Genomic DNA, 20,104 nt, shown 5'->3' on the forward strand with positions numbered 1-20,104 from the left:
GTAACAGTCTATACAGACCATAGAAATCTGCAGTTCCTGAAGTCTGCGCGAACACTCTCGCCACGACAATTGCGATGGTCATTGTTTTTCGCAGATTACAACTTTGTTTTGACATACAAACCAGGAGCAGACAATGGAAAGGCGGATGCCTTGTCCCGGCTAAATTCAAGTGAGCAAAGAGAAACTTCCCGAGAACTTCACATAATTCCTGAGGAAAAGATAATTGGGGCAATACTTTACTCAGAATTGGAAGAGAAGATCAGAGATTCAATGTCGCAAGAAGATCTGGCAAAATGGTTGAAAGAGGACCCAGAGAGAGAAAGCAGAGATGGGAAACCCTATCATCACGGAGTATTGTTCGTTCCACAGGCTGATCTTCAAGAAAGAGTCATACAGCATTGTCATGATGATCCTTTGGCCGGCCACAAAGGGGTCACGAAGACCATTGAATTGATCAAACGAGACTTTTGGTGGCCCGGTCTGGAAGCTCAGGTGAGACAGTATGTGGCATCTTGTGCTAGTTGTGTCAAGGGGAAGGCCGTAAGACAAGCCCCACAAGGGTTACTTCAACCTTTGCCCATAGCACCAGCTCCTTGGCACACCATCTCGATGGATTTTATTGTGGATCTTCCTTCTAGTCAGGGGTTGTCCGTTATATGGGTGGTGGTAGATCATTTCACCAAGATGGCTCATTTTGTTCCATTGAAATCCCTCCCAACTTCAACTCAGCTTTCCACTCTGTTTACTCAACACATAGTCAAGGCACATGGGATTCCAAAGGTGGTCATATCCGATAGGGGTCCTCAATTCATTTCACGATTCTGGAGAGCCTTCCTAGGCAAATTAGGGGTGGACTCTCGTTTGTCCACCAGTTTTCACCCACAGACTGATGGGCAAACGGAGAGAGTAAATCAAGAACTGGAGCAATATTTGCGCTTGTACTTGATGGATCAGGAGGGAGATTGGCCAGAGTTAATTTGGGCAGCTGAATTTGCATATAATAACGCAGTTCACTCTTCTACCGGATTTTCCCCGTTCTTTTTGAATTCAGGTCGACACCCCAATACCTTAGTGAATAGGTCTGAAAGTCTAGTACCAGCTGTGGAAGAGAAGGTGCGTAAATTACAAGAGATTTATAAGGTAGCAACTCAGAACTTGATTAAGGCAAAGGCAACACAGAAGGTGCAGGCAGACAAGAAAAGAAGGAAGAATCCCGTTTTTGAGCCAGGGGACAAGGTTTGGCTATCCACTCGATACATGCGCCTCAAGGGGAATCGTAAATTCCAGCCTAGATTTGTAGGTCCATATGAGGTAGAAAGGATGATGAACTCAGTTACAGTGAAACTCAAGCTTCCCATTAGTCTAAAGATTCACCCAGTGTTTCATGTATCGTTAGTAAAGAAAAACCCCGTGGGTATGAGAATGGGTTTGCTTCCAGCTCCAGTTCACAGACAGGCTGGAGAAGAATTTGAAGTCAAGAGGATTCTAGACTCAAAACTGAAGAAAGGAGAAGTTTTCTATTTAATTGACTGGAAAGGGTTTGGTCCGGAGGATCGTTCTTGGGAGCCCAGTTCAAATATCCATGCCCCCAGATTGGTTCGTGAGTTTCATAGGACATATCCCAATAAACCAAAGGGGAGCGGAGGGGAGTTCTTGGTGGGGGGTACTGTCAAGAACGGCAAAACGTGTTCCTGCACGGTTTCCTCTGGTTCTGATCGCAAAAGAAAACTTTTCAATTACACTTGGAGTCGGCTGTTTCACTTCCCTTCCTTCAGACGTTCCCAAAAGAAGACTAGTCTGTTAAAAACTATTACCAACAGGGCGCCCGTTCTCAGGGCGGTCTGTGGGTTAGCGGTCTAGTGTTTGACAGGCAGTTGTTTGAACGTGCGCGCGTTCCCTGACCGCGGCGCACTTCAACTGTAGAAATTTGTGAGGAGGCTGTGTCGTTCGAGTCTCTCACAGAACTTTCAGAAAGTATTCGTTGGGGGTTGAGAAAGTTATTCTTCGCTGCCCAACAGATTCCGGAGGTGGAGTTAGAAGTCTTCTATCTCATCTCGTGTCAAGAGCTTTCCTGTTATTTCCAGTGAGTGGAAATTCTCCAGAGTCTCTACCAGCGGTGTCTTGTGGAAGGTCTTTCAAGGCAGGAACTATTTCAGAGAAAAGGTCAACAGTCATTCCTCGGTGAGTGGCCTAATGCATAAATGCGCTGGTATAAAAGCAGTGTAGCGTATTGAAGCATAAAACAACTTGAGACTGTCAGGCTGCTAATATTCCCTTACAACGTTCCTGGTTGTAGAACAAGAAGCAGTCCCCATAGACTTCCTTAATCATTGTTTGGGGTTCCTGACTGACATTTCAAGAGAGTACAATTCAGGCTACAGGCTTCTAGTTTCCATGAGGAACTTTCTTCTGCAGTTCTGATAACAAGAAAAGAATCTACTTCATCTCGTTGTATGTTAAATATATATATATATATATATTGCTTACCACCAATTGCCGCAGCAGTAATCATCAAGTGTAGCAGCAACCATCAAGCGCAGCAGTAACCAACAAGCGCAGCAGCACCATCAAGCGCAGCAGCAACCATCAAGCATAGTAGCGCTTGCTTAGCACAGAGCACAGAAAAAGCAACTAAAAGAGAGAGGCAAATCCACAGTAGAAATCAGGTAAAGGTCAGGGCGTAGGGAGTGGGTAGGGAGTAGTGAGGGCCTTTAAGGGGACTTCCACTAATTCTCTGTTAACTTCATTCACAGATGCCAGAGTACCCACACTAGTCCAGGAGAAGCAGGCATACTAGTCCAGGAGAAGCAGGCATCACAGTGGAGTCTCTCTATTATCCCATTCCCCTTTCCCCCTTCTTGCTGGAAGTGAATTTTATTCGCTGTAGCGAGGCAGGGGAGCTGGGAAATTATCATCAATTGAGTCCAGGTCTTCAGTCCAGCTGTTCCCGTGGTGGAAGGGAATTTCAGGTGCGTGGTACCTTCTTTCGCTTGTTTTGACAGGGGATGTGTTGTGTTGATACTTGTAATGAAATGACTTTGTGGGTGCGTACATTGAATTCCAGTTTGGAATTATAGAGTAGGCACTGGGACTGTTGCGTGGAAAAGAAAAAAGGAAGACGTATGCCAGAGTGGTGCTCACTTTTGGAATAAATTCCTGTTATAATTATTACACGACTGTTGTGATGACTTAACAGTTGTGCTACATAAAAATACAGTAACATAACCAGATGCCTTTGACTCCTTTTTCCTAATGAAATGCAAGGCAAGTAGGTTTATGTCCAGTTTATGGTCTGGGTCTATGGAGATAAACTTTTAAAACTTGACATTCAACAAAGTTCTAAGACACTAAGACTTAAGAACAGGAAATTAAATACATATGAAAAAGATGAGTCTATATTGATTTCCTAGACCGTAATAAATCTGGTTCAGTACAAAGGTACTAAAAGGCCATTCCACAGCTTGTCCGCTACTGTAAGACAACTCTTTCACCCGTACTTACTCTGAAGGATTGAAAGTTGCATGCTGCACCTGAGGGATTGATTTGAGCAGAGATCAGTTATAGGCGAGGATGTCTCTCAGGAGGTTGCCGATATGCAGGATTACTATTAACCAAACATATGAACTCACCTCTGCGCAACAACATCCTGCACAGAGACCTACATTGACAGGTTTTCAAAGAGCATGGGCCATCCTACAGAGACTGAAAAACACATTACCTAATCGAGTGCCAGGAGAGGCAGTTTAGAGTCGCTACCGCCTAAGAATGTCATTCTTTCGGAGGGGGGCCTGTAATCTGTCTTCCCATTTGGTACATGAAGCCAGGAGGCAGAGCACAGTTTCTTTGCCCCCTCTTAAATTGTGAAAAATCTTCAATAACATGCTGTCAGTTCACAACTGATTTGCATGCAGAAATGCTGATTTTTTCCTAAATGTGTTTTTATAACCTTAGATACTTGGTAGGGCTGCATGTCCGAGTCCTTACACCACTTGCCATTGGGGTTCTAAGGAGGTACAATATAAGACCAAAAGGAGGCAAAGGAGAGAAGTGGGGCTTCAAAAGTGATACTATTCAACCAGTGTGATAAAGGGTGGATTGTTGATATTTGAGGGTGGGCTTGAATCCCTCTAACAAAGGCTGGATATTATTGTTGAGGTAACCTGTAAAAAGAAAGGCCAGTTCATCCCAAAGGGTAGCAATTAGTTATCATACTTGCATTCTGTAACTTATCTTTGAACTCATGCACATAGCGGACTAGTTTCCCAGGTCCATGCATGATGAGCTGCTTTTGTTTTTTCCTTTGAATTCTGGGACTTGTATTCCTGGTTTTCTAATAAAATAAACAAGTCTAAAAGCCCCATAATTCAAAGAAAAAATCTGGATTGGAGTAATTTATCACGCATGGACCTGGAAAACATGGCAGGGGTGCATGCATAAATTCATACACTTGCCAGACTTATTCTTGCGTCCATCAATGGACATAACTACAATAAAACACACACAAGTGTAACATAAATTGAAAATATACAAGTAGAAAAAACAGGCATATGCTTGCAATAACAAAATGAAACATAGCTGTGGGTGGCTGCCTTGCAGTGATATTGTACATAGCGTATTGTTTTAAAATTCCTGCATGGCCATGGTAATACAATGATTAACGATGGACACCATTCCATAATGGTGGCCTAGTTTAGAGGAAGTGGTAGAAGGGGATGGGGTGCACTGCAGGTAAAATGAGAAGCAAGTAAGCAGCCCATTCGCATAGTCTGGAGAGCAGTAGTATTCTCTTAAGGAAAACGAAAATAATATGAGGTGCAGCACAGCAATGAAAGGGGAACTCTAAAAGGATAAAATCAAAAATAAAGGTCAGTGCAGACACTCCTGAAACTCAGACATGCCAATTACAGATGAGGGTTGGCCCAAAGGCACTCTGTTTATCTATATGAATCTATATATTTGGCTATATGTATTTTTTATTGTTTTTTATTACAAGATCATGGAAGACAGCTAACCCTGTCAGGCCTTCCAGCAAGAATTATTACAGTACACAATTTTTACCCCATTGTTTGTCAAAGGGGACAAACAAAACCAAAGCCTTACATGCAAATATAACCTGTGAGGTTTCATGTAACAAAATACCTCACTGTGGACTTTAACACAGTGCAAAAGAATCCACCCTTTAAGGTCTATTAGCTTTAACATTTGTGCTACAGAATAAATATATCTGGCCTATTCCCTTTGTTGTAACTTTTCATAATAAACATGTCAGATCCGTGGCTTCTGAAATGCCTTTACCATGGGAATCAAACAGGCCTACATCTTTTATGTTTTTGTGCAAATTCTTATTATTTGGTTTTCAGTGTTCAGCAATAAAATGTTACAACAGTTTCAATCATGTTATACATAAGAGCTTCTACATGCAGTTGATTGCAATTACGCATTATTTTTTGTCACACAGCAGGTTTGGTGTTCTATTTAATAACTTGCCCGTGTATTGTTACCTAATGAGAAGTGTGGCTACACTTTTATTATTCCGTAATTGCGTCTTGTCCTCAACTGGAGCTGGGGCAGTTGCAAGCGTCCAGTAATCATATCGAGAGAAATGTAAACAAACTGGGGGAGTTAACTTGATCTGGGGATGCACTGTGTGAGGGGAGAAACAGGAGAGTGGGCGGGATGGGCGGCACTAAGAGTTTGCACTTGCACGGGAAGGGCGCTAGAAGTGAAGGCTTAATAAGGTTTGGGGAAGTCATTTGCGTGTACTCTGCATTTGTGGCTTGTGTGGTGAATTCTGATGGGAGGTCTCCTTCGGAGGTGGACGCATTCAGCGCCGCTTGCGGGGAGTGTTGTGACGATAAGGGGGGGCCTGGTGTGATCTGGAGTATGCTTAAAGGTATGTTGGAGCGTCACCCATTTCATGGAGATCCGAAGCTTACATATGCCTCGGACCTCTTCGCATGGTAGGGCCTCCTCTTCCGATACCCCCCATTTAGAGTCTGCTCCTACCCAGGCTGTCAAAGGGGGGGCATGTTGGGGTTCTCTAATGCATGGCAAAACCCCGCTTAGCTAGTAGAATGGCTAGAGAAGCATATCACACCTCGACTTTGTGATGTTTGCGGCATTTGAATATGCCCTATGTGCAGGCCTCCCTTGGAAGTTTTGTGAGTCCCATTACAGTTCACAATGTTGTGTGTATTTTCCTCCAGTATTAGTGAAGCACAGGGCAATTCCAAAACATGTGAAAAAAGGTCAACCTGGGGTGGTGACAGCTTGGACATGAGAATGACGGGTTCGGGTAGTATCTATGTAGAAGTTCAGGTGTTAGGAATGCACGAAGCAAGATGAAAAACTGTATGTTTTTAAATCGGGGATTAAGGGATACTTTCTTTGGTTATTCTAGTGCTTGTTCCTATCCTTGTCATGCAGCGGACTTTGACGTACCTAACTCCCATTTGTCTCGTAGGGGTGTAAGTGACACTACTATTAGGTCCCGGATGGACCTGTATATCCAGGTCACTATGTGACATTCTGGGCCCATTTGCAGGATGGCGTGAAGGACTGGATGTGTTGCTGGGTCATATGCCAAGCTTGGTGACAATCCGCCACTAGTTGACTGTGTAGGAGAAACTGGTCACTGGGTAGGCCCATATCGGCCACTATTTCGTCAAAGGGAAGTAGGTGGCCATCTGCGAACATGGAACCTATTTCCGTAAGTGAGTGGTTTGTCCAGACCCGGAGAATATGCTTAGCTTAGTGCTCTTGCTCTCGAAGAAGGCTCACCAATGGCAGCAGTGGGGAATAAAGTGGAGTTGCACGTGACTTACGATGGATCCGCTGCATACAGGCTAGCACCACTGTCATCTGCAATGGGTGAGTTGGCATTGGTCTGGATCCTGGAATTAGCATACGTCATATCGTTGGAAGTGATATTGGTCTGGTGTCTGTGCTGGTCTCATCTAGTAGGAGCCCCGCTGTCCAGCGTGATAGCCATTGAAGCTGGGCCACTAGGAAGTATGCCTCCAATAAGGGGGCCCCCAGTCCACCTCTGTCTACTGGCAGCTGCATTTTGCCCAGGGCTACTCACTTGCGCCCACTGCTCCAGATTAAGGTGCATAAGAGTGTTTCTCCCGCTCCTGGAAAAAGGAGTGGGAGGGACTTTTGGGAGATCAGGCATACATCTTTTACCATTGGCTTGTCACTATACCAACTCAGGCATAGAGTCGAGCATAATCTTCTCCACAAGGCAACCATCAAGCATACAGTCTTAAACGTCAAAAGGTTGTTACATGTGGGCAGAAATATATGCAGGTGTATGGCTTCTTAAACTTATGGAAGGGTATAGAAGGGGTCTACAAATAGTAGAACAAGAACCATGATCTTAACTTACTAAAAGTTCATCTTGCTCCATATCAACATGAAGGATTCCACTTAGTCTCTGACTAGCAGCATGGCACCAAGTGCTGGCAAACCCTCATCATGAGGTTGGTACTATAGCTACTTTTATTACGTTGCTGCTATTGCAATCCATCCTCCAATGCTTGCAGATGGTACCAATGGGGACAACATTCTAACATTAGGGTGAGAAATGAAAGGTATTATTTGATATCTCAGGTTTTTTTGTTTGCATATTTCTATGACTGCAAGGCTGATACAGGTTGCCTGTGCCCTTTTTATTTGCTAAGGGTGCACCAGAAGAAACAGTGTTGCCACCTTTATGCTGGTTTTGCCCAGATTATAGGATCTGCTGTATAGGAGACTGTAGAAAAGCAGTATTTATCACTATGAAGCCCTGAAAGAATTATTGCTAAGAATCAGGTTCCTAATACACAACAAAGACCACCCACCACCATTGTTTTAAGCAAAAGTGACAATATATAGACCTTGTCATGAAGACATCTTTGAAAAGTTGAGAGAAGCCTTTTTGGTAAAGACAAAGGATAGTCACCTCACAGCACACATATTCTCTTTCCTAAACAAGATCAGGGCTCTCCTCCAGGGGCCAGTCCTAACCCTCACTACCATAGAACTACTCAGAGGTGGGGAAGGCGGGGGTTGTATGACTCTCAGGCATCAGATTCCTCATAGAAAGAGAAATAGAGATCGTGGCATCTACATGGTCACAAAAGAAAGAAAGAAAAATAAAAGTCGGCAGAGATAATGCTAATGAAATCTTAGATCCTATGACCAGGGCCGGACTGGGTTCCGAAAACGGCCCTGGCAAACTGCTCGGTCGGACCCCCCTGGGGTGGAGGGGGGTGCAGCCGAGCGTTCTGCTAGGGCCGGTTTCGGACGATTTTGTTACAAGGGGCCGATTTTTCCGACCCCCGGTAACGAAAATGGCCCCCATTGGGACAAAACCGGCCCCCACCCTGGCGGCGCACCGGGGAAACGCCTGGTGCCCGCCATGGCCAGTCCAGCCCTGCCTATGACATCTTTAAATAATCTACTTGAAGGGTTACTTGAAACAAAAGATATGGTGCACCCAAGGTTCTTGGATTGGACTCTGTCTCTTAGAGCCTGTGCATATGGGCAAGCGCATCTCAGAATGCCCTTTGACAGGGATGTGGACCTGAAAAAGCCTACTTTTATGTTAAAGTTATCTGACGACTCTAAAATGAGGCTAATCAGGGCCTGCATACGCTCCTGGATTGTTCATGATCATTCAAAATAAATTAAGTTTAATATAGATATTTCAGTTTATAGCTATAACATATAAAGCAGTGCACAGACTAAACAAAAAAATACAACTTTCAAAAATGTACAAGTAAAATTCAACAATGATTGCCAAATAGCATTGATACACCCATGTTCAAATCACAATAATGACAAGAAAACCACAGTAAAATTCATTTTAATGCATAATTCATAGTATATAAAGTACTTTGTACGTCAAATGTGCAAGTAACATCGATTTACAAACCAGCCTTTTGTTTGGCCTTTTCTCAGAATAAACCAAACATACCATATATGAAGCAACAGTGCAAACTAGGTCAATATCATCTGTCCAGTAGCACAGTGATAAGGCATCACAATAACATCTTATTCCTAACTTCCTAAACAGAGGGCAAACTTAATTCCGCTTTGGGCTAGCTGGTTTTGTGCAAAAGAGCAGGAAACGTAATATTGTGTCCCTGCCCCCTAAAGTGCATGTACAATCTTGAGACAGGTGTGGAACCCATTTAGAACGATAAACACCAGATAAAAAAGGTTTTAACACGAACTTTATGTATAATATACATTTTAGTTCCGGTTGCAGCAAGTCTAGATATGGGACTTGGTTACAAGAATAATGCGGTCCTGGGGGCGTGGCTTGACGCCAACGAAGATTTCCGCTCGCTAGGAGAGCTCCGAAGCGGCTCGGCGAGAGTGACGGCTTTTCCACCAGACCTACGTGGTGTTACTGCTCCCATATGGAATCCCTCAACTTATGAAAGGTTCTGGAAGCCTTTTCTGTAATTTCTTCTTTGCAGGTGAGCTTCTTTGCATTTCAACCATGGCGGGAACGTTTCTTTCGCAGCACTCGCGCCCGCCATTTTGGTTTTTTTTCGGAGACGACCCGCTTTTTTATATTCTCAATGGAAACGGGTGCATTTATGGACGGAATATAACATGTGGACTATATTCTAATGCTCTAATTCTCTCTTTTGTTTAATGAGCAGCATTTATTTTGTGAAGGCAATGGAGCTGGACATTGTTTATTTTTGATAACTGACTCAGCATTACATTACCTTGAATACTAATAGAGTTGCGGTGACTGACTGATTGTAAAAGGAACCTCTACAACAGTAAATCTCTTATTTCGTCTTAATGAAAACAAAACTAGAATTATCCATTTGGACAGTGCCAATTTGCCACAGACAATGCACTTTTTTCCTTAGATGAGTTTTGACGTTTGTCACTATGTTTAAATATGGCCTCACGTCAAACAGGAGTGGACTATAACCAAGCTGAGCTTCATTATAACTTAAGACTATTGCCTAATTTATTGAACCGTACAGGAATTCTTGCTGTTATGTCAACTATGGTTTTCCTTGGCTGCTATGACACGTATTCTTTCCACACGGTCTTGCTTTTTTCTCTGCATCCAACACTCAGTCATTATTTTATGGGGCAAACAAAAACTTCTCATTGTGTCACTGATTCGTCATTACCATTCTCATCTCTGGCAGATCATTATTCTTATTCTGTTCTTTCAACGGCTATGAAGAACTCTGAAAGTACCTCACCACTTACCAATAAGGACACTTTGGTAGCTTTATCTACTATTCCGCTACCCACCAACAAACTTACCCCTAAACAGACCACTTCAACTATATTATCCTCTGGAAAACGTGTCAAAAAGACCCTCCTTCACCTACTACATCCACCAAGCACTTTGGAAGTCCTTCTTGAAGAAATACGAGCCCTCCGACCATACATGGAGGAAACTAACATAAGACTTCAAGCTTTGGATGACAAGTGGTCTACTATGGAGACTAGGGTTATGCAGATTGAACAGCAAGTTGACTCTTTCCAGGATATGGTGAACCAGGTTCCTTCAATGAAATCTGACAATGCAATACAGAAAAAACACGTGAAAAATTTGGAAAACCGCAACAGGCGTAATCATTTGCGCATTTATGGTCTGGCAGAAGGCTTGGAAGGCTCAGATGCCATTTCATTTTTCAAATCCTTTCTTCCACAAGTTCTTGGCTTGCCTAACTCTCCTGCTTTAAATATTCAAAGAGCACATTGTTTAGGTCATATTCCAACCAAGGCAGCTTCTTCATCCAAACCTCGAGGAGTTATTATATAATTCCTGGAATACACGGATTTATTAAAGATCCTACTAGCAGCTAAACTCAAAGGCCGTATTTCATGACAAGGCTCTAATCTCTTTTTTGCGCATGGCTACGCCAAAGAAACAACAGACCAAAGAAAGAAATTCATTGAAATGAGGCCAGCACTTCGTTCTATCAACGTCAGATTTGGTCTCTTTCATCCTTGTTTGTTCAAAGTGACTTACAAAAATAGAACAACAAATTATGAAGATCCTGCTTTATTACAACGATTCTTGGAGCAATGTAGAGAAGAGGATATGGATGTTTCCAGACACGCTACTATTTAATTTTATACTGTCATTTGTCCAATATGTTCTGTTGCTCAGATTTTGTTGTTTTTGTTCCGTTTGGTTAAGTCTCTTGAATTTCCCTATGTTATACTTACCTGTTATGTTTTCTCTTCAATTAGGTGCGGTATTTCCTTCATGCATACCTTTTTGCTATTCTTGGTCTGCTTGGATGATGACCTCCCTCCCCGGTCCACCCTGAGTTACCTAGTTAGTTGTGCCATTTTCCTCAAGTGGCTTCACCACCCTCATTTGTTTCATGTCTTTTGTAGTCGATCATTATGTTTTTGGAATCTATGGTATATGTTTCTTGTTTATTTCTTATTCTTGTTGCTTCTTCTTTTCCCACTTTACCTATCCTTTTTCAATCACTTTTCTTCTTTCTCTAATGATTTTTCCTTTTCCCTCTGCTTTCTCTATTCCTTCATCTTCCTTACCTATCCTTACTTTTCTTATCTTTTCCTTTTTCATAACCACTCACTTCTTCCTCTATGCTATTCATCTTTGCTGGTTTGGTATTGCAAACTTTGTGCTGAACATTTTTACATATGTTCTACTGTTAAATTTTGGTTGTTTTAATTATTATTACATGCATTCTCTAGCTTTTCTACAAGAAATTCATGTTTTAGAAAAATAAAATCGCTAAACTTAATCGACAATGAGTTGGCCATGTTTTTGCCTGTCCAGGTACGGGTAATTGAAATGGTGTAGCAATTTTATGTCATAAACTTCTAGATTTAAAAATTCTTTCACAAGATTCCAATGATGTGAGCAGATGAGTTTCTGTTTCACAGTTATTGCATAATATCCCTTTGACTCTTTTTAATTTGTATGCACCTACTACCCCAGATTCAAATTTTTGGCCTACAGTATTATCTAAATTGATATCTTTTCATGATGATTATCTGTTAGTTGGTGGGGATTGTAATTTGGGTATAGACCCTATTATTGACCGCAACTCTCAGTCCAGATTCATCCCCTCTCCTATGCACTCTCAATTCACTACTATTCAACAAAGGTCTCTGGTGGATGATTGGCGGTTATACAATCCTACCCTTCGAGAATATTCTTTCTTTTCTCCAGCACACTCTTCCCAATTTCGCTTAGATTATTTATTCACCTCAAAACCATTGACACAACATTTCACTAATTCAGATATTGGTTCCATATTGATTTCTGATCATGCCCCTGTTACTTTAGATCTGGATGTTCTTCCTCCTCCTCAAGGTACACGCAGATGGAGATTCAACAACTCCCTCCTACTAGATTCCAAGTTTACCCAACAATTTGAATCTTTCATCACCACTTTTTTCCTTGAGAATGAAACTCCATGTATGTCTCCACAAATTATCTGGGATGCCTTTAAAGCAGCCTCCAAAGATTTTATCATCTCTTTTGTGTCCCAACGAAAGAAATCATCTTTACTCTCTTTACAGTCTCTTACAACATGCATTAAACAATTAGAACATTCTCCACGCATTAAACAATTAGAACATTCTTTTTTTCATACAAATTCTAAATCCAGCTTGTATGAACTAATCAAAGCCAAATTCAAATTCAACAAAACATCTACTGAAAAAGCTAACTCATTTTTCCAAAATCCTCAGCCAAATATTATGGGGGGCAAAATAAAGCGAGAAAACGTTTAGCCAATTATCTTAAAGTTAAAAAAGAATGCACCAAAATTAGTTCTATCCATTCTTCTAACAAGTCAATTATTTTACAGAAAAGAAGATATTCTAGCAGAATTCACTCAATTCTTTCAAAATCTTTACACCTCTGAATGTCCAGTATCTCCAGATGCTATACTTCAATACTTATCTTCTCTTAACCCTCCTTCCTCTTCTGATCTAGATGTGTCAGTATTAGAGGATGAAATCCGAGAATTAGATATCCTTTCTGCTATTCAATTCATTTAACGCGGTAAAGCTCCAGGTCCTGTGGCTTTACGTTTTAATTCTATTCCTCTCGTATTCTTATTCCTAAGCTACATAAATTATTTAATTTCTTTATCTCTTCCAAAAAGTCCGAGAAGCTTTGAGATGCCTTCTTCCCAAGGAAGGTATAGATCATACTCTTTGTCAAAATTATAGGCCTATTTCTGTAATTAATTTGGATTATAAAATTTTTGCGAAAATTTAAACTTTACGCTTAGAGAAATTTTTACCTCTATTAATTGAACGAGAACAATGTGGTTTCATTATAGGTAGACATCTCTCAGACAACACTAGACGTTTCTTAAATGCCCTTACTAAAGCCAAACTGTGTAAAGATTCTTTAGCGGCCATCTCTTTGGATGCCGAGAAGGCTTTCGATAGAGTCGGTTGATCCACTTTGTCCTGGTTTGTCTTTGGTCCTAAATTTATAAATTATGTTTCCTTACTTTACTCTTCTCCTGTTTCTTCCATTTTAGCTAATGGTCTTATCTCCCCTTCCTTTCCTTTATCTCGTGGGGTAAGACAGGGTTGTCCTCTTTCTCCTCTTCTCTTTATTTTAGCTCTTGAACCTTTTTTAATTAAGATCCGTTCACATTCTCAGATTACAGGTTTTAAATATGGCTCCAGTCAATTAAAACTCTCTGTTTATGCAGATTATATTTTACTTTTTCTATCACAACCACAAACCTCTCTACCTGCTTTTTTTTTTAAATCAGAAGTGCATTCTTTTGCCCCTGTGTCTGGTTATATAAACTAAATAGTGACAAATGTAAAATCCTCCCATTAAACAGACTTTGTTTTTCAGTGGATTATATTTCTTCTGGTTTTTGCTGGAACTCAGATAAAATCAAGTACTTGGGTCTATGGTTCAAATCTTCCATTAAAGAATCCATGGTAACAAATTTAAAGGCACTACAAATATTATTGAAAAATGCTACATCCATGTGGAATCCCATGTTTTTGTCTTGGTGGGGCCGCCTCGACACGATCAAAATTATGTTGGTTTCTATAGTACTTTTTTACATCTCTCATCTTCCCATAAACATTCCTAAATCATATATTAAAACAATGTATTCTATTCTATCAAAGTTTCTATGGAACAATAAGAAACTTCGTACGTCTTCATACAAACTTAAGAGACCAAAACAAGTAGGTGGTGTCAATTTTCTAGATTTTCAATCCTACCATACTGCGTTCTCACTTGAACAAACTTCTTTACTACTTCAAGAGGACGGCGAGGAATCTCTACTACCGTTGTGGACTACTGTTGAAATACAATTTATTCAACCTTTCTCCTTCAAAGAATTTTTATCCTTTACTCATCATCCTTTGTCTCTCTCTCTTCCCATTTTTATGCAGAATTCTTCAACCTTTACGTACTAATCGTCTCTCTCCTAAAGATCCTTTTTTGCAATCTTCATTATGGTATAATAATCATCTTAAAATCAATAATAGAATTATTTTTTGGAAAGATTAGCATGCTAAAGGACTTTTCTGGGTACATCAACTATTTCAAAATTATACATGTATAACTTTTTCAGCTGTTCAAGCACGTTTTTGTTTACCTATCCCTTATGCGTCTAAACATACATCCCTAATTTTGCTGATTCAGTCAACATACAAAAGTTTGGCACTCAATACTTCATTATCAAATTCGCCTCCCACTATCCTCTCTGTCTTGTCTCTTTCTCTTTCCACGTCTCAAGTTTAGAAACATTTATCCTCTTCTCCAGTTATCCGAGATAAAACAGAGGTAGAGCTTCTATTGGAGACTGATCTTCAATTGTCCCTCTCTATCATTACTTAAAATAAGGTCTGGATTAAAATTAACCCTGGGCGTCGTACTCCGCTCTGCCAACTCCGAGCTCCGCTGGGAATGCGAAGTTGGGCAAATTTCCGCCTCTCTGGTGGAGTGGAGTACGAGGCTAGCCCCCATATACAAAAATTTATAAAAACACCACTTACCTTGTCTTCTACCCTTCCCTCCTCCTCACCGTGGTGTCTCCCTTCTTCTGGTGTCCTTCTCCTCGCCACCCTGTAGGTATTATGTCATGCATGAACTGCGCATGCGCAGTTCACGGAAGACGTAATACCTACAGGGATGCGGGAAGAAGGGAGACACCATGGCGAGGAGCAGGGAAGGCAGAAGACAAGATAAGTGGTGTTTTTTAATTTTTTTATATTGCTGATGGCCCCGGGGCGGAGCGGAGCCCTGCGTAGTTCCACAGAGTTTTTTTTTTTACTACATGGAGCTAGGCGGAGCTCCACTACGCATACTCCGCCCAGGGTTAATTAAAATTAGGAAATCCTCTAGGGCTGCTAACACTGCCCAAACTTTATTTTATATTTATAACAGACTTTTATTGACCCCTGTCTCATTGCATAAAATAAATCCTATTCTCTCTTCCTCTTGCTGGTCTTGTAACACACCCTCAGCTGATTTGCAACACATGCTATTTACTTGCCCTCATGTTAATAATTTCTGGAAACTAGTGTGGAAACAAATTAATAATATATTTCATACACAGATCCCCTTCACTTTTGCCAACATATTTCTTCGTAGTGCATCTCCCGAATGGGAATCATGCCCAAAATGTTTTATATTATAGACCTACTTCTTGCGGTTGCTTATCAACAAATCACTAAAGCATAGAAGAACACCACCAATATCTCTTATCAAGCTTGGTGGTATGGGGTTTGTTATAATCACAGGTTGGATAGAGCATATGTTTATCCCATCTCTCTTGCTATAAAACGAGAATACCTATGGTCTCCTACTACTCGTTTTCTAGCACACACCCATAACTCCATAATTGAAGAAGATCCTGACCCTCCATGAATTCATTTTTGTTGTTTATTGTTGTATATTTTTCGCACCATTTTCTATGTTCCTTTTAATATGCATTTTAGTAATTATTAATATCTCTATAAGTGGTTATGCTAAAATTAATATCCTATAAGGTCCCTTTCCTTCCCTTCCCCTCTTTATCACTTTTCCTCTGTACCCATATTACTTAACCGATTATACAGTTGAGATTGTATTTCCTATTTCTATGCTTGTTGAATTGTTGTATATTATATCAATAAACTTGCTTTTCAACTTAAAAAAGAAGATTAATGCAGTCCTGACACGGATGATCGAATGCCATGACCCTGGATTTCCTCACATTAATAACAGACATTTTGCTCTGTAGAATCCAAGAAATGTTTCTATCGTAACATGCATAGAGATTTGTGTCAAAGATAGCACGACTGTGTCATCCACATATAATGGTATATATATGAACCTTCGCACCGAGTAGTTTAGAGCAATCATTGCCGGTTTTCTTCAGACAGACAATAACATAATTTATAAATAAGCTGAATGGGAGGGGAGCCATGATGCAACCCTCCCGAACCCCAGAGGGGAAGCGAGGAGGCTACATTCCCCCTCTGAATCAAATCGGACTCGCACTGTATTGTAGGAGTACAAACTTGATAGCTACCAACAGAGGTGTGTCGCCACCCAGCAGATGGAGGGTGCAGCAGAGCCTTTGACCACATATTAGATCCAAGTGGCCCTCAAATCAATGAATGTGAGGTAAAGTGGGTATTTTGTAATTGCCGCATATTTAGTATGTATTGTATGGAGGTGAAATGCCTGCTGCATGGTGCCAATTTCCTTTTTAAAACTTGCTGACAGTTGGTTAACAGCTTTTGCGTATCAGCTCAACCCTGCAGCTTGTTCAAGAGTACCTGCCCATACACAATAATATTTGATATGGCACTTATGGCAATGGAAAGGAGGTACTCAGTGGATCCCGAAGTAATATGCAAGTGGGCTCCAAGAACAATTTGCCTTCTTGTTAATGCAGTTATGCACTTTTCAAGGAATGGCACAGGTCTAATGTGATCAAACTAGATCCCAAAGTAGGTCGTCTTGTCTCCACAGAGCTGCTGTGTTCCAGTACTAGACAAGACACAGCTATGCCTCAAGAAGGTGTCAGTACTTTGAACCAGATAATTGTGCGCATTTGGCAGTGTCTAACAATGGAAGCTTTTGTTCTTAAAACCACCATGGTTTTCCGCATGGAGCTTTTCAGCCCCCTGTCTAGATCTTAGGACCACTGCAACTATTTTTCACCAGCCAAAGCAGTTTCATAGATGCAGACAGCTCAGAGCTACTTTAAAAGGTAGCTAAATGCAACTCATACCTTGACATGAATAAGTTTGTGAGCAATGTCTTGTTACAGGTGAAGGACAAAGGCTAATTCCTGGAGATCAGTTTAAGAGAACTGAACTCCTGCATTTTCTACCTCTACTTCAAAATGGAGATTATTAATCCTAAACAGGTCATTTTGAGGCAGGATGACTGAATGGCCAGTATAGCTCTAAATCATGCCTACAGTAACTTTTCAGTGTATCCCTCTGCCCACCCACACAATCATACATTAACTTATTTTCAGTTTATTTGGAAGGGGCACCCTTGGAATTCACAATCATTCCATTTGGTCTTTCCTCAACTCTCTGGTGCTTTATCATACTGATGTGACCAATGGTGAAATTCTTGATGACTCCAGGGGCATGGTTAATTATCTACCTGGACAATATGATTCTCATGTCTCAAGACCCTCTCATGCTAAGTCCCCAGGAGGACTAGTCGTCCAAGTCCATCAAAGCCTACAGTTTCCTATCAACGGTCCCAAGTAAGATTTGGTCCAGAAGAGGCTGATAAACTTCCTGAGGGTCAGGATAGAATTGGGAACAGTGACCTTGAAGTTGCCCATGGCGAAGATCAGATCTATAAAGAAGGAAATTCCCCATTATCTGCCTAGATGGCAGATTTTTCTGAGGCACTAGGCCAGGAGTATAGGCTTATATCGTCCTTAATTCAGACCATTCTCCAAGGCCCCTTCACCCGCTGAGCCCACCAGAGACTAAAAACCGCCTCCTTCATGAGGGGTTGCAGAATCCTACACAGACCTGGTGCACCTGCCTAGAATACCAGACAAGGACTCTAGTGGTGGCTGCAGCCTAGGGATGAATGGAACAGCAGAGCAATAGTTTGAACTTTGCTAAACATGCTTATTGAGCCTGATGCCAGCAGGATTCGCTGGTGTGGTAGGCGCAGTTCTACATCAAAAGGAGGCACGTGATAGAGTCAGGAATTGAAAATCTACATATTGGCTGGAGCTTCTCACCAGTTCTTTTGCAGGGATATACTAAAGGACAAAGTGAATTGCTGTGTACTACTGAAGATGGACAGTGTCTCAGCAGTAATGACATCAACAAATTATGAGTAAACACATTAATGATGTTAGCAGAGCTAGACAGGGACTTCTGTCATTAATGCCAGGGCAAGACATTGTTGGTGACTGTTAGGTACCTTCTGAGGAACGCCAACCCTTCAGGTATCCAACGGATGCCAGCAATTGGAACTTGGACCTGCAAGCATTACAGAAACTCATGCAGATTTTTGGGCTGTGCAAGAAAGATATGTTTCCTTCTTGGCCTAACTACCAGTTGACCAAGTTCTACAGAATGTGTCTGATCTGGAGGTGAAACATTCCTACAGAATTGTCAGGGAGAGATAGCCTACATTTTCTCCCTTTTGAGATGATAGTGGGAGTTAGAGCACAATTAAGGCAACAGTGAGCAAATTTGTTACTAGTGATACCGTTGTTGAGTGCACAGATTTAGTTACCAATTTTGATGGAACTGCATCTCTGCATCTTTGATCCTCCTACCCCAAATTCCTCACATTTCATCAGGGTAGGGTCAGTATCACCCTCTGATCATGTCAGTAAAACATCAGGTCAAGATGGCAAATGCCAGACCTATGATCATCCGCTGCTTTCTATATCCATCATTCATGGGCCACTGGAACTCCAGATACAAATCAGCTTAAATTATATCGTCTGGAACACCTGAATCATCCCCTAGGGACGGATATAACTGATATTGTCAACTTATCAGTATGAGTGTAGAAACGATTAACATATAGAACTGTCAGTTCTTGCTGCCCTGCCATTTTGTCAGGGTACCAACCAGTTTCCAATCTCCCAGAACTCACTCACACTTTAGCAAAGAATCTCGTGAGGGGGAAAACCTGCATCAACACCAGAGGATCCATGATAACTTGCCCTGTGTTATCTAAATACAGTGCTAAATTGTTTATATTGCTGTCAAGCTAGATCAGACTTTTCTCACAAATAATTCTTGGCTAAGATATCCATGTTTGTGTGCCTCATTTCTTGGCGCAAGCTGGCAAATTTAAATGCCTTAGATCTAGAAGGCAGACTCTTTGTGAACTCCTTAAAGGGCCACTTTTGTTTTGGCATGGACAATGACATCTTTCAAATTATTATCTTATCACATGTTCCTTGAGCAACCAAGGTTTTGTGGTGTACAGTGTTTAAAATAGTATGAAGAACAGTTGTATGTTCTAAGACTCAGAGGAGCAAAAATCACTGTAAAACCCTCTGCCCTAGTCTCCACAGCAACACTGGGACGATAGGTTACATGGATCATAAATAGAAGCAGATATAGGTGTGGGAAAGGTTATAGCTCATTTGGTAAGAGGGGCTATTGCAGCCAAATCTTACCTTGTAGGTCAACAGAGCCAACGTTTAAAAAGTTTTATTTAAAACGTATTACACTTGTGGCTTCTATGGTGACAGTTAAGCTTTGAACAAACATAATACTCCTCTCTGGCCTCTTCTGAAACTGCAAAATTTCCTATCTTTCAGGCCTGAAAGTTTTAATTGTATTAGGACACAGAGGCAAGTATATTCCCACCAAATGTGTTTATGGAAGTTGTGATGTATCATTCACAAATATAATCTGTCTAACATATGTTTTCTCTCCTTCATGTTGATATTATTGGAATATTGTATTAAAGCTGTATTACGTTTGTTCTATGAGTTAGCTGAATTAGGTTTTGTTTATTGAATCAGAGCAAAATCAGTATCAATGAATTACATTTGGTGACCCAGAAATTACAGCAGTATGGCAAAGTAAGAAGTTAAAATGGCATTGAGATGACTAGATATGCACTGTCCTACAATCCCTTTGGTGCCAC

This window comes from Triturus cristatus, chromosome 4_2, assembly GCF_964204655.1.
Source record: "Triturus cristatus chromosome 4_2, aTriCri1.1, whole genome shotgun sequence".
In the NCBI taxonomy this organism is placed as follows: Eukaryota; Metazoa; Chordata; class Amphibia; order Caudata; family Salamandridae; genus Triturus; species Triturus cristatus.